This window comes from Mustelus asterias, chromosome 26, assembly GCF_964213995.1.
Source record: "Mustelus asterias chromosome 26, sMusAst1.hap1.1, whole genome shotgun sequence".
Classification (NCBI taxonomy): domain Eukaryota; kingdom Metazoa; phylum Chordata; class Chondrichthyes; order Carcharhiniformes; family Triakidae; genus Mustelus; species Mustelus asterias.
The window spans coordinates 35,719,686-35,731,901 of record NC_135826.1 but is presented as its reverse complement, the minus strand read 5'-3'; the positions used below and the strand labels follow the sequence as shown (position 1 = coordinate 35,731,901).

Genomic DNA, 12,216 nt, shown 5'->3' with positions numbered 1-12,216 from the left:
TACTTCTGACCTCCACATCCTCTAGTCTGTAGCATCTTGTCGAGTGTCCTGGGCTTTACAAAGATGCAAGTAGTATCATTGAATACACACTGAAGGAATATATAATAACCAGCTAGGCCATTCAACTTTAGCGTTAAAAATGTAACGAACAAAGACATGTGGCCGGAATTTTACTGGAATTGGGGTGGGCGAGGCTCGCAAAACGGAATTCTCTGTTGGCCTTGGGCAGGATTTTACCAGTCTCGCCCGAGCGAAGTCATAAAATCCCACCAACAGAATTTGATACCCTGAAAACACTTGTAAACATCCCATTTCACACAATAAACCAGAATTTGACTACAAGAGTGCCCGACAATACATTATGTGTTATGTGGCCTTATACCACAATTCTTAGAAAACAGCAAGATAAAAGCAAAAATTACTGCGGATGCGGAAACAAAAACAGAAAATGCTAGAAAATCTCAACAGGTCTGACTGCATCTGTGGAGAGAGAATAGAGACAATGGCCGGAATTTTCCCATCCCGCACGCCACGGGAATCATAGCGGGCGGGACACGGACCATGCAAAGTTCCATTGACCTCGGGCGGGATTTTCTGGCTGGAAAATCCCACCCCACGTTGGGTCAGGACACCCTGACTCGAAACGTTGGCTCTATTCTCTCTCTCTCTCCACAGATGCTGTCAGACCTGCTGGGATTTTCCAGCATTTTCTGTTTTTGTCTTGGAAAACAGTGTTTCCTCTGACTCACTAACAGCATCCACCAGGGTCTGAATGAGCTCTCACACACAATAGTGCAACTCTCACGTGTAATTGCTCATGGTAAGTCAGAGGATATGTTAGATAATGTACAATGTTATCAGGGCCACTGATTAATTGACTGAATAAGTGTTCTTGGTACACAATTGTGCGGGAATGTTTTGGGGATCGAAAGCCATGATTAAGTCCATTTTGGTCTGGAAATTGGTGACCTTGATTATTGTGATATTCATTTAACTAGGTAATTAATTTGATCTGTTACCTTCTTTTAAAAAAGAAGCCTAGGATACAGAGGAAGATGTTTCAGATTTCAGGTAGGAGTTTGCAGCAGATAGTGGGGTATAGAATTCGTGTAATTTGATAGAGTTCAGAGTCTCTGGGCAATAGAAACACTACAACAGGGCAGTGAGCTCTGGCAGGATTAGACAGGAGTTCTTAGGCATAGTAGGAGGAAGCTTGTTAGACTGATAGTCAGTATGAATGGTTGTGTAAAAGTGCTGTAGTGCTGGTCAGCTGCTGCTGGGATGTGGTGTCGGAATTTGGACATATTGCCATTGGCAATCCTGGTTTGGATGTATTAGTACTGAAGAGGCCAGGGCTGGGTGGGAATGTGAGGGTCTGAGACAACATGGAATGGGATGCAGGATCATGGAGCTATAGGATCTTTGGAAGAACTTAGAAGAGGGTACCAAAAATCTGGGAGAAATTGAAGGGCTGTTTTCAGGGTATGGGATACTTAGGAGGTAAACCAGCACTTAGTCCCACAATAACACCATCTTGTGGTGAAGGAATGCAGAGATGGGGTATTGGGGTCCATGATTTACTAGCAAAGTGGTGACAGGGTCTACCAAGGTCAATGAAAGGACAACTGGAGAGATTGATGGCTCTCTCTTCCCCTGGTCACTTTGAGGTCCACAGTTGGAACTCAACAAGTGGTACTTATGGAATTTGTCGGATCATCAGCAAATATTGCAACGGAGCACTTCACACTTTAACCAAAACAGAAGAACCAGCTGCTGCTGGCCATAGTGTTCTGGGTACCCTGGTCAAATGGGGCAGAAAAAGGTTCAGAGAACAGTGAAGAACATAGCAGGAGAAAGCAACAGATGATGTTTACTTGGGGATAACCACAGTAAGAGTTTTAACAATGGCATTAGCAATGGCATTTGCTACCAAATAAACCTGTTGGACTTTAACCTGGTGTTGTTAAAACTCTTACTGTGTTTACCCCAGTCCAACGCCGGCATCTCCTACATCATGACTACTTGGGGATAAGCAGGGGAAAGACACTGGTGCTGGGGAGAGGTGTGAGGGCAAAGGCAGATAGATGGCAATGATGGGGGGCGGGGGGAGAGTGAGAGGTATTGTCTAGTTAGGCATCAGACTGACTCGCGCACACACACACCCTCTTGCGTGGGTTTCCTCCGGGTGCTCTGGTTTCCTCCCACACTCCAAAGAGGTGTAGGTTAGGTTGACTGGCCATGCTAAATTGCCCTCTTAGTGTCAGGAGATGAACAGGATAAATACATGGGGTTATGGGGATAGGGTCTGGATGGGATTGTTGGTGAAGGCTCGATGGGCCGAATGGCCTCCTTCTGCACTGTAGGGATTCTATGATTCTATGACACTGATGCTCACAAGCTAGACATTGCTCCATTTCAGAAGGATAAGAGCATTAAACCATCTAATGTACAATGTGTTATTCTACTGTGGTGAAGCCATGTTTTGTTCTGTATGGCCACAATGCTTAATTATTTAAAATAAAGGCTGAGGTGACCCACCTTTTAATTGCTGTCTGCTCAAATACTTTAGAATAGGGAAGTGCTCATCAGCTTTAGCTGCGGAGTGATGTGCGGGTCAGAAGCAAACAGCACTTGGAGATTGTTTTGAATTCCCTTAGCCTGTAGAATCTTGTGAATTAGCTGTTAACTGAGCGATAGCTCGAGATAGAACAGTAAATCAAAACCAAAGCTTCTCAGAGTAGCTGACATCCCCAAGTAAAAACATTACTGAAGGTACTTAAAGAGATGTTTTTAGAGAGAAGTTTAAACATGTTATTCTGAACAATGTCATTATTAACGTCTCTATTCTGTGTGCTATCCTAATTTTAAAGTATTTTTCCATGTGTGTAGTTGGCAATCTAAAGAAAAGAAAATTAGTTTGGGCATTAACATCCTCTGGGCGATCTGCCTGCATTTTTTTACATAACTGTGGCACCCAATCCAAGAGGTGGCCAAGGAAAAGGTTGTTTTCTCTCTTGATTAATTGCCGTAGGTGATTGCCATTGATTGCATGTAGGAGGCCCTGTTCCACCGGGATCGAATCCTGAGACATAATGGCACTTGTTTCATGCAGACATAGGTTAGAAAGTAAAGTTGTCCAGCGTATGAAATGGAGGCCCAATCTGTTCCTGTCAGTTTGCGACCAGGCAGGTTAGATTAGAATTGCCCCCCCTCTCCTGAGTCATTTGGTATTGTGTGGGCAAGTGCAGCAGTCAATTTCTGCAATGCAAACTCCCACAAACAGCAAGTGAATGAACGATCAGTTAATTGGGCTGGATTATCCGGCCTCGCCTGCAGCTGGGATTCTCCGGTCCCGCTGCAATGAATGGGAGACTTGGCTGAGCGCCACATTCTCCGTTCTCGCTGGCAGTGGCGGCAGGGTGTGACCAGCCGGAGAATTCAGACCCATGTGTTTGGATTTTGGAAAGGATTGTTTGCTGGCTAGCATATGGGAGAACACTCTGTTTTAATTGAAGGTAGTAAGAGTTTTAACAACACCGGGTTAAAGTCCAACAGGTTTATTTAGTAGCAAATACCATTAACTTTCGGAGCGCTGCTCCTTCGTCAGATGGAGTGGAAATCTGCTCTCAAACAGGGCACAGAGACACAAAATCAAGTTACAGAATACTGATTAGAATGCGAATCTCTACAGCCAACCATTTCATTGTCTGTATCTTTAAGACCTGGTTGGTTGTAGAGATTCGCATTCTAATCAGTACTCTGTAATTTGATTTTGTGTCTCTGTGCCCTGTTTGAGAGCAGATTTCCACTCCATCTGACGAAGGAGCAGTGCTCCGAAAGCTAATGGTATTTGCTACCAAATAAACCTGTTGGACTTTAACCTGGTGTTGTTAAAACTCTTACTGTGTTCACCCCAGTCCAACGCCGGCATCTCCACATCATTAATTGAAGGTGACATACATCTAGACAGGCAGGCAGCAGACAAGGTGGAGCGGGGAGGTTTTTGCTCCTGTTTTTGGGGGAGTGGAGTGACTGTTCTGCTCCTGATTTTGGGGGAGGAGGAGCAAGGGGGGACAGTTTGTTGTGCTCCTGGTTTCGGAGGGGGGCGGGGGGGGTGGTTGTGGGATCAGCAGACGGAGCAAGAAATGTCACAGGAGTGCCAAAACGTGTTTATGCCAGTGGGATTTCCCGTTCTAATTGTCCCTGCACCCCCCCCCCCCCCCACCCACCCCCCCACCAGTGACATAACAGGAATCCCAACGTTCATACATTTAATTATCGTTATCATGCCATTCCACCTGATAGACCCCCCTCCCCGTTAGATTGTCCATTCACGTTGGTGTGAGGGCATGCTGACCTGAATCACAACACGTCTCCCACAGCATTCACAACCGCCATAGGAGGTCAGGTGAGTGCTTGGCTCAGGAGAGAGTGGGTCATGTCTGGGCACTGCCCCCGAGACTGCTTCAGACAGTGCAAGAGTTCAGTGCCAGTGGGCAGTGCTGTGGGGGTGGTTCCATGGGCAAGGTGTTCCATGGGAGGGCTGTTTCTGTGGGGCGGTGTGGGGGAGCAGCTTTCTGTATGGTGTCCGGGGGTGTCCAGATGGATGGTGCCTGGGCAGAGGTTGTATTTTTAATGTTTTTTGTATCAGGACGCCCTTTAGAAATGGTGCCCCAATCTTTCGTAACCTAAAATGCTGGCAGGGTGGGCTCTGACGTCATAGGGCCCACCCCTTGGAATTTTTGTTCTATGTGCCTAACAAGATGGTGTGCCACACTCTGCGAAAATTCTGCCCAGGGCCTCAGATTAATGTGTTTATCTGAAAGCCGAAACTCATTACTGCCCTGAAATGCAATCAGTCCTGGAGTGAGGCTTGGACTTACTCCTTCTACAGAAGTGAGAAGAATTACTCTGTGTTCCAGAACGCAGCAGCTAATTCAATCTCTGCTGATGCAGCAGAGATGAACCACCGTTGAGCACACAACAATGGGGGAAGCTGGGAGTCCTGCACTGGTAACCTTCTTGTCAGCCATTACCAGCAGACCCCGAACATAGATCCCTGTTGGCTCCAGAACTATGAATTCACACTCGAGCTAGTGTAAATTGGTCTGTTTATTTTGCGACTGTATCTCTCATTCATTATCCAAAATGTAAGCCAGCAGTGTGGCCTGGTGACACAGCACCACGGAGTGGCAGGACATGGATTTGCGCCTAGGATTCACCACAACACAACATGCAATAAATGCAAAGGACCATTTTCTCTCAACAACTTGCATTTATACTGCTTCATAATATTGTAAAAGGCTCCAGGGCGCTTCGCGGGTACTTAACATTAAGCCAAAGGAGATTTTAGGATGGATGACTTGGTCAAAGAGATCAGTTGCAGGGAACATTGTAAATATAGAGAGAAGAGCGGACAAGCAAAGCGGGTTAGGTAATTCCAGAATTTGGGAGCCTATGCAGCTCAAGGTACAGCCTCCGATAGCAGTCAAAGGAAAGCAGGGATGCTCAAGAGGCCAGAATTGGAAGGCTGCAGCATTCTGGAGGCCGATAGAGTTGGAAAGGGTTACATACATCGGGAAGGGCAAGGAAAAGCCTGGGAAATAGGAGGCACAGTAGGAAGTCTCACAACACCAGGTTAAATAGGAGGCAACCATGGAAAAATTCCGATCAATGAGAACTTAAAGCTGCCCATTCCTGGAACAATGGCATTGATAGAAACTTGTCTCCAACAATGACATCAAAATAAATTATTAAACGCAGCAGGAATGTCATAAAACTGTACTATAAAACCCAACAATATGAAACCACTACAACATGCAGAGGCACTGCTGACACAAAAATCTACTGTCATCCAACAATGCCATAAAACTGTACAGTAAAACTCATTAATACAATAACTTGTACAGTAACACTCAACAGCAATGCCATAAACTAAACGATAAAACACAACGGTAATGTCATAAAACTGGACCATAAAACCCAATCGCAGCATAATAAAAACAGAACTGTAAAAGCCGATTCCGATACCCTAAAACCAGTTTATAAAACCCAACAGTAATGTCATAAAAACAGATGATAAACCCCAAAGGCAATGCCATAAAACAGGGCTATAAAACCCTATTTTAACGCCCTAAACCCTGATTATAAAACCCAACAGTAATGTTATAAAACCCAGTTAATAAAACACAACAATAATGTTATAAAACCCAGATTATAAAACCCAACGGTAATGTTATAAAACCCAGATAATAAAACCCAACAGTGATGTCAGAAATATAGGCAGGATTTTCCACTCCTGATCTTGTCAGGCGGGTTTGGCAACAGGAGATGAATGTCTCGCGAGATGTCCCAAGTCACATTTCATACAGATGTGGAACATCTGACCCATTTCTCCCAATCCCCTGTCAAAGACGGGGCACATTTCCTGATGTTCTACAATGGGAACATCATTTGAATACATCATCATCTTGTTATCAGGCCTCCACACCTGAGTCGACCCCCTCCCCATCTCCCTCTTCCCCCCTCTTCCCCTCCACCCATCCCCATAAGAAAACCCATTTATGTCAGCGTGAGGGCAGACCAGCAAGAAAGCCAACTGGTCTCCCAAGGTGTGCAGCTGGCGAGCAGACCTCCCAGAGGAGCCCAGGTGAATGCATCACTGAGGGGGGAAAGAGTCATGCTGGAGAATGATCTGGACACTACCCTGGCACTGCCTGGGGGCAATGCCAGGGGGCGGGGGGGGGTCAGGATGCAGGGACGGGAGAGTGGATTCCCAGTGAGTTCCTTTGCACTGAGCCTTTGAAAATGACGCTCCGATCTTCAAGGGACTAAATTGCTGGCTTGAGGGGTGAATCAGAGGCGTTACATTGCGGGATCCGCTCATTTATGTTTTCTACACTAAGTCCGCGATGACGCAGTGAAGAAAGTCATGTCGAGGGCTTTTCACCATTTTCCCCGCTCGCTGTCGACCCTTGACGAATTCCAGAAAAATTCACCCCATAGATGATAAAACCGTATTATAAAATCCAACAATATTGCCATAAAACTGGATTATAAAGCTCCATTATAGAACCCAATAATAAAGTTATGAAACCAGGTTTTAATAAACAAAATAATGCCATAAATATGGACAATAAATCATTACTGCCATAAAACCTGACAAATCCAATAACCATATCATAAATCTGTACAGCTATAAATCTGCACAATAAGACACAGAATGGCACAAACCCGAATGTAAAACATATCAGTGCCACAACACTACACTGTAAAACCCAATAATGCCCCAAACCTCAAGTAAAGCCCATATAACAATGTATTGTAACATAAACCGCCATCCCAACAACAATGAACAATAAGTGGTTGGTACAGTGGTTAGCACTGTTGCCTCACAGCGCCAGGGACCTGGGTTTGATTCCAACCTTGGGTGACTGTGTGGAGTTTGCACGTTCTCCCCGTGTCTGCGTGGGTTTCCGCCAGGTGCTCCAGTTTCCTCCCACAGTCCAAAGATGTGCAAGCTCGGTTGATTGACCATGTTAAATTGCCCTTTAGTGTCAGGGGGTTAAATAAGTAGGGTTACAGGGAAAGGGTCTGGGCAGGACTGTTGTCGGTGTAGGCTCAATGGGCCGAATGGCCTCTTTCTGCAACGTAGGATTCTATGAAACGCTCAAACACAAAGAAATCAGACAACATTACAAAGCTCAAATCCATAAGGGGGCTTTGAGAACCAATGGAAAGGACATAAAACTTCAACAAGCTCCAGTAGTAAAATTCAATAGTAATGTCACAAAACTGTGGGGTAAAACTCAACGATGCTTCAACCATATTGACTGTAATACCCAAATGAACGCAAGCCACTGTCAGTTTGAAGCATTGATGATATCCGTGTCTGCTGTTTCTCATGTGCGCTACTCCTGCCTCTATACTTGGTGGACCTGAAGGTTCTGTACGCATATCCATGTAATTACGTATGGGGTTTCAATTGCTGCTACATGCAGCTTAGAATCCCAAGCCCTTGTCCAGGAAGCTCCGGATCAGAAGCCGCTCAATCCCTGCATCTGGCAGCAAGTGGGATTTCATGGCGATTTTGCTTCTGTGCTGAATATAAATTTTTGAAATCCACTTGTGCTTGTTTGTCCCTCTTACGCTTCCAGAACCAGCACAAGACACAATCGACAGAGACGTCAGTTCGAGACAAAGGGCTTTGTTCTAAGTTTGTCTCCGGAAATGTATTCAGATTTATTCTGAAGTGTGTCTTTAGTTTGTTTTCCTGCTACATATAGAATCCGGGCATTTTCAAGGGCCTCCCACTAGACTTTCTTATATTCATTTTACGGGATGTGGGCATCGCTAGCTAGGCCAGTACTTATTTTTAATTATTTTTATTGTCTATCAATGAGAGATAAAGAGCAAACAATACGGTACAATGACTCAACAACGCCCCCCCCCCCCCACCTCCTCCCCAGTAAACCAGTGAACAAACAAAACAATGCAAAACAGGGGGAAAAGCAGCCAAATTAAACTAACAGTGGAACTCGTTAAAGAAAGGGCCATCTACAATAACATTTCTCAATCTTATGGTGCATTTAAGAAAGATGTAGAAAATCTGATGGAATGGTGTGATGACAAAAGTCTCTCCCTCAATGTCAGTAAAACAATAGAGATAGTCATCAGCTTCAGGAAGCATAGTGGAGGACATACCCCTGTCTACATCAATGGGGATGAAGTGGAAATGGTCGAGAGTTTCAAGTCATTAGGTGTCCAGATTACCAACAACCTGTCCTGGTCCACACCAATGCTACAGTTAAGAAATCCCACCATCACCTCTACTTTCTCAGAAGGCTAAGGAAATTCAGCATGTCCACTACAACTCTTACCAACTTTTACAGATGCACCACAGAAAGCATCCTATCCGGATGTATCACAACTTGATATGGCTCCTGCTCTGACCAAGACCACAAAAAACTATAAAGGATTGTGAATGTAGCCCAGTCCATCACGCAAACCAGCCTCCCATCCATTGACTCCGTCTACACTTCCCACTGTCACGGAAAAGCAGCCAGCATAATCAAGGACCCCAAGCACCCCGGATATATTCCCTTCCACCTTCTTCTATCGGAAAAAAGATACAAAAGTCTGAGGTCACGTACCAACCAACTCAAGAACAGCTTCTTCCCTGCTGCCAAGAGACTTTTGAATGGGCCTAACATATATTAAGCTGATCTTTCTCTCCGTCCCATCCGTAACTGCAACAGTATATTTTGCACCCTGTCCTTTCCTTCTCCCCTATGTACTCTATGAATAATATGTTTTGTCTGTATTACTGCGCAAGAAACAACACTTTTCATTGTATCCCAATACATGTGACAATAATAAATCAAATCAAAATGAAAAGACATTGGCTGCGATCCTCAGGTCCCTCATGCGCAGATCCCGCTGGGGTCGGATCATTATGGGGGAGAGGCCATAGCGTGTTTAGCATCGGGGAGAACCCCCTTTGTGATTCGCCCAGCCCCTGCACCCTGATGTATCAATCCCAGATCCACACAAGCATTCTGTAAGGAATAGGCAACATTCTGCTCGTGAGGAATTTCTACATAGAACATCGCAAACAGCTAGAATTTCCTCCTCATTTCTAGTGCAAAAACAACCCAAAGTCTGCATTTTGTCGTAAATTCTGAGGACATTCGCACTAAAGTGACTCAGATTCATTTTAGACTCAAACATTGCTATGTGGGAATTTCCACAATTGTGTGTCATACAACTAAGTTATGTCCACTGAAACCCCATCTAACAGATTAACACCGCCCCACTCTCTATGCAAAATGATCAGAAATATAGGAACAGGAATAGCCATTCAAGGAGATCATGCTGATCTGTGGCCTAACTCCATATATCTGCCTTTGGCCCATATTCCTTAATGCCTTTGCTTAACAAAAATGTACCCTATCTCAAATTTAAAATTAGCAACTGATCTAACATCATTTGCCATTTGTGGAAGAGTTTTCCAAACCTCTACCACCCTTTGTGTCTGCTAACATCAGTCCTGAACGGTCTGGCCCTCATTTTTAGCCTATGCTCCCTGGTTCTGGAATCTCCAACCCATGGAAATAGCTTATCCTTATTTACCTCGTCTTTTTCAATGGTCTAAATTTAGACCCCAAGCTTTAAGCATAGCAGGATGTAAAGTCACTACTCTGGTGCTTTGCACCAATGGTTAATATTTTATTTTGTTATATCACTGCTACTTTTAAGAGAAAGGGATATGCGTCTTTAAGAATTTAAGGGAACAGGAAGTCAGCTTGGAAAAATGCCATTTCAGACAGGTGCACAGCAATCATGGAGGGTGCTAAATTGGACGGACACCACAAAATGCCGTGTGGATTGTGATGAGCGATTAACCCATGCCCTTTGGTTGAAATGCAGGCAGCACGCCAACTTTGGGATATCTCTTCATCCTAATGATTTCTGCTTGTAACCAACACTAACTGGACTGTTCTTTGGCCGCACATATCTGCAGGGGAGGCAAAATAATATCTTTCAGCACCAATTAAAAGCTAGCCTGCACCTCAGAGTGACTGAGAGCAAGGCAGGGTGAGAGGACGTTGGGCAGGAAGTTAATCCATTTAAGGAACAGTGAAGAATGGTACAACATGGGAGAGTGGGGACTTTCATTGAGGTGGGGACATAAGGGTGGATGAGTGTAGGCTCCGATATTTTTAGACATTGCACTGGGGATTCTGGTGAAGTATTTGGAAAGAAGGAGAGATGTTCTGTATCATTGGGAGGGGGCAGGAGACGGAGTGGGGCCAAAGGAGGTCATGGTCAAAAGGCAGGGAGAGCAGGCAGCCATGGAAGTAAATGCCAGGCGTCAAGCTCCAAGGACTTGAATGCATTGTCATAGAATCATAGAATCATGGAGTCTTAAAGGTTTACAGCATGGAAACAGGCTCTTCGGCCCAACTTATCCATGCCACCCTTTTTTTAACCACTAAGCTTGTCCCAATTACCCGCATTTGGCCCATATCCCTCTATACCCATCCTACCCATGTAACTGTCTAAATGCTTTAAAAATGTCAGGAATGGGATTTGAACCCATGACCTTAGAAAGGGACCAGAACTCATCAGGACTCCACAAGGGAAGCAAACATACTGCTTAAGTCTGGCGCCTTAGACCATTCGGCCATCCTGACAACTTGTAGAAAGAAGTTCAGTGGCCTTGCACAGATAACTGTCGCTGGGATGAGTAATCCAGATGCCCAGGCTAACACTCTGGAACATGGGTTCAAATCACTCCATGGCATCAATTAAATTCATAAATTCAGCTAATGAATCGAAAGAAAATCTGCAACGAAAGCCAGTCTCAGTAACAGTGGCCATGGAATCATCGTTAATTGTTATAAAACCATCTGGTTCAGTAATGTCCTTTAGGGAGAGAAATCTGACATCCTTACCCGATCTGGCCTACATGTGACCATGATGTGGAGAGTCTCACAATGCCAACCTGGTATTGTGAGACTTCTTACTACATGTGACTCCAGAGCCACAGCAATGCGCTTGACTCTTAATTGCCCTCCAAACAAATGCTGGCATCGCCAGCAATGCCCACATCCCATGTAAGAATAACTTTATAGAAGTAATTTTCAAATGCCATTCCCACACCCTGGACATGTTTTGCCCCCCCCTTCTTAAATAAAGGAATTACATTAACACTGAGGGAATGGGATCCCTTTTTTATTCCAGCATGTTGCAGAGTAAACTTGCACCATGGGGAAAAGCTGTGTGCTCATTCCAACTGCTCCCCTCTGGTATGAGGGAATGAAATGTAGCGAGCTCTGCTTGAACAGAGAACCTCAGCGACCTTTCTTATGGATTGCAAAATGTGAGGCATTTCAAACATCTCCAGCCCAGAGTGAGACGTCTAAATAGTCATCACCAGTTACCTTCACAGCAACTGGCTATGTCTTCCTCAGCCTGCTCCAAGCCTGCAGTTGTGGTAAGCAGCAGGGAGTCTTTAACTAAGGGAGTCCTTACTGAAGCATCTCACACATTATTCCTCACTGAGGTGCAGGTCAGAGAATTGCTCCCTGAATACACTGGGTGACCATGGTTTCCTGCTGAGAGCTCTTCTGCCCCTCACTCTTGTCTGCCCCTTCTTCCAGCAGCTTGCCCTTGTCAGTGTGCCCTCTGCTCATTTCCATGTTGTATTCCAAT

The 12,216-nt window shown here is 44.9% G+C and overlaps 1 protein-coding gene and 1 non-coding gene across 4 annotated transcripts in view; both read right to left on the bottom strand.

Annotated features, from left to right (window-relative positions):
* Positions 1 to 12,216, bottom strand: part of LOC144479563 (neurturin-like) — a 128,349-nt gene that overhangs the window by 57,691 nt on the left and 58,442 nt on the right. The gene's annotated exons all lie outside the window — the stretch shown is intronic.
* trnal-uaa (transfer RNA leucine (anticodon UAA)) lies at positions 11,077 to 11,195 on the bottom strand. Its single transcript has 2 exons — positions 11,158 to 11,195; positions 11,077 to 11,122 (listed from the first exon to the last, which is right to left on the bottom strand). It is a non-coding gene; the product is annotated as a tRNA-Leu (tRNA).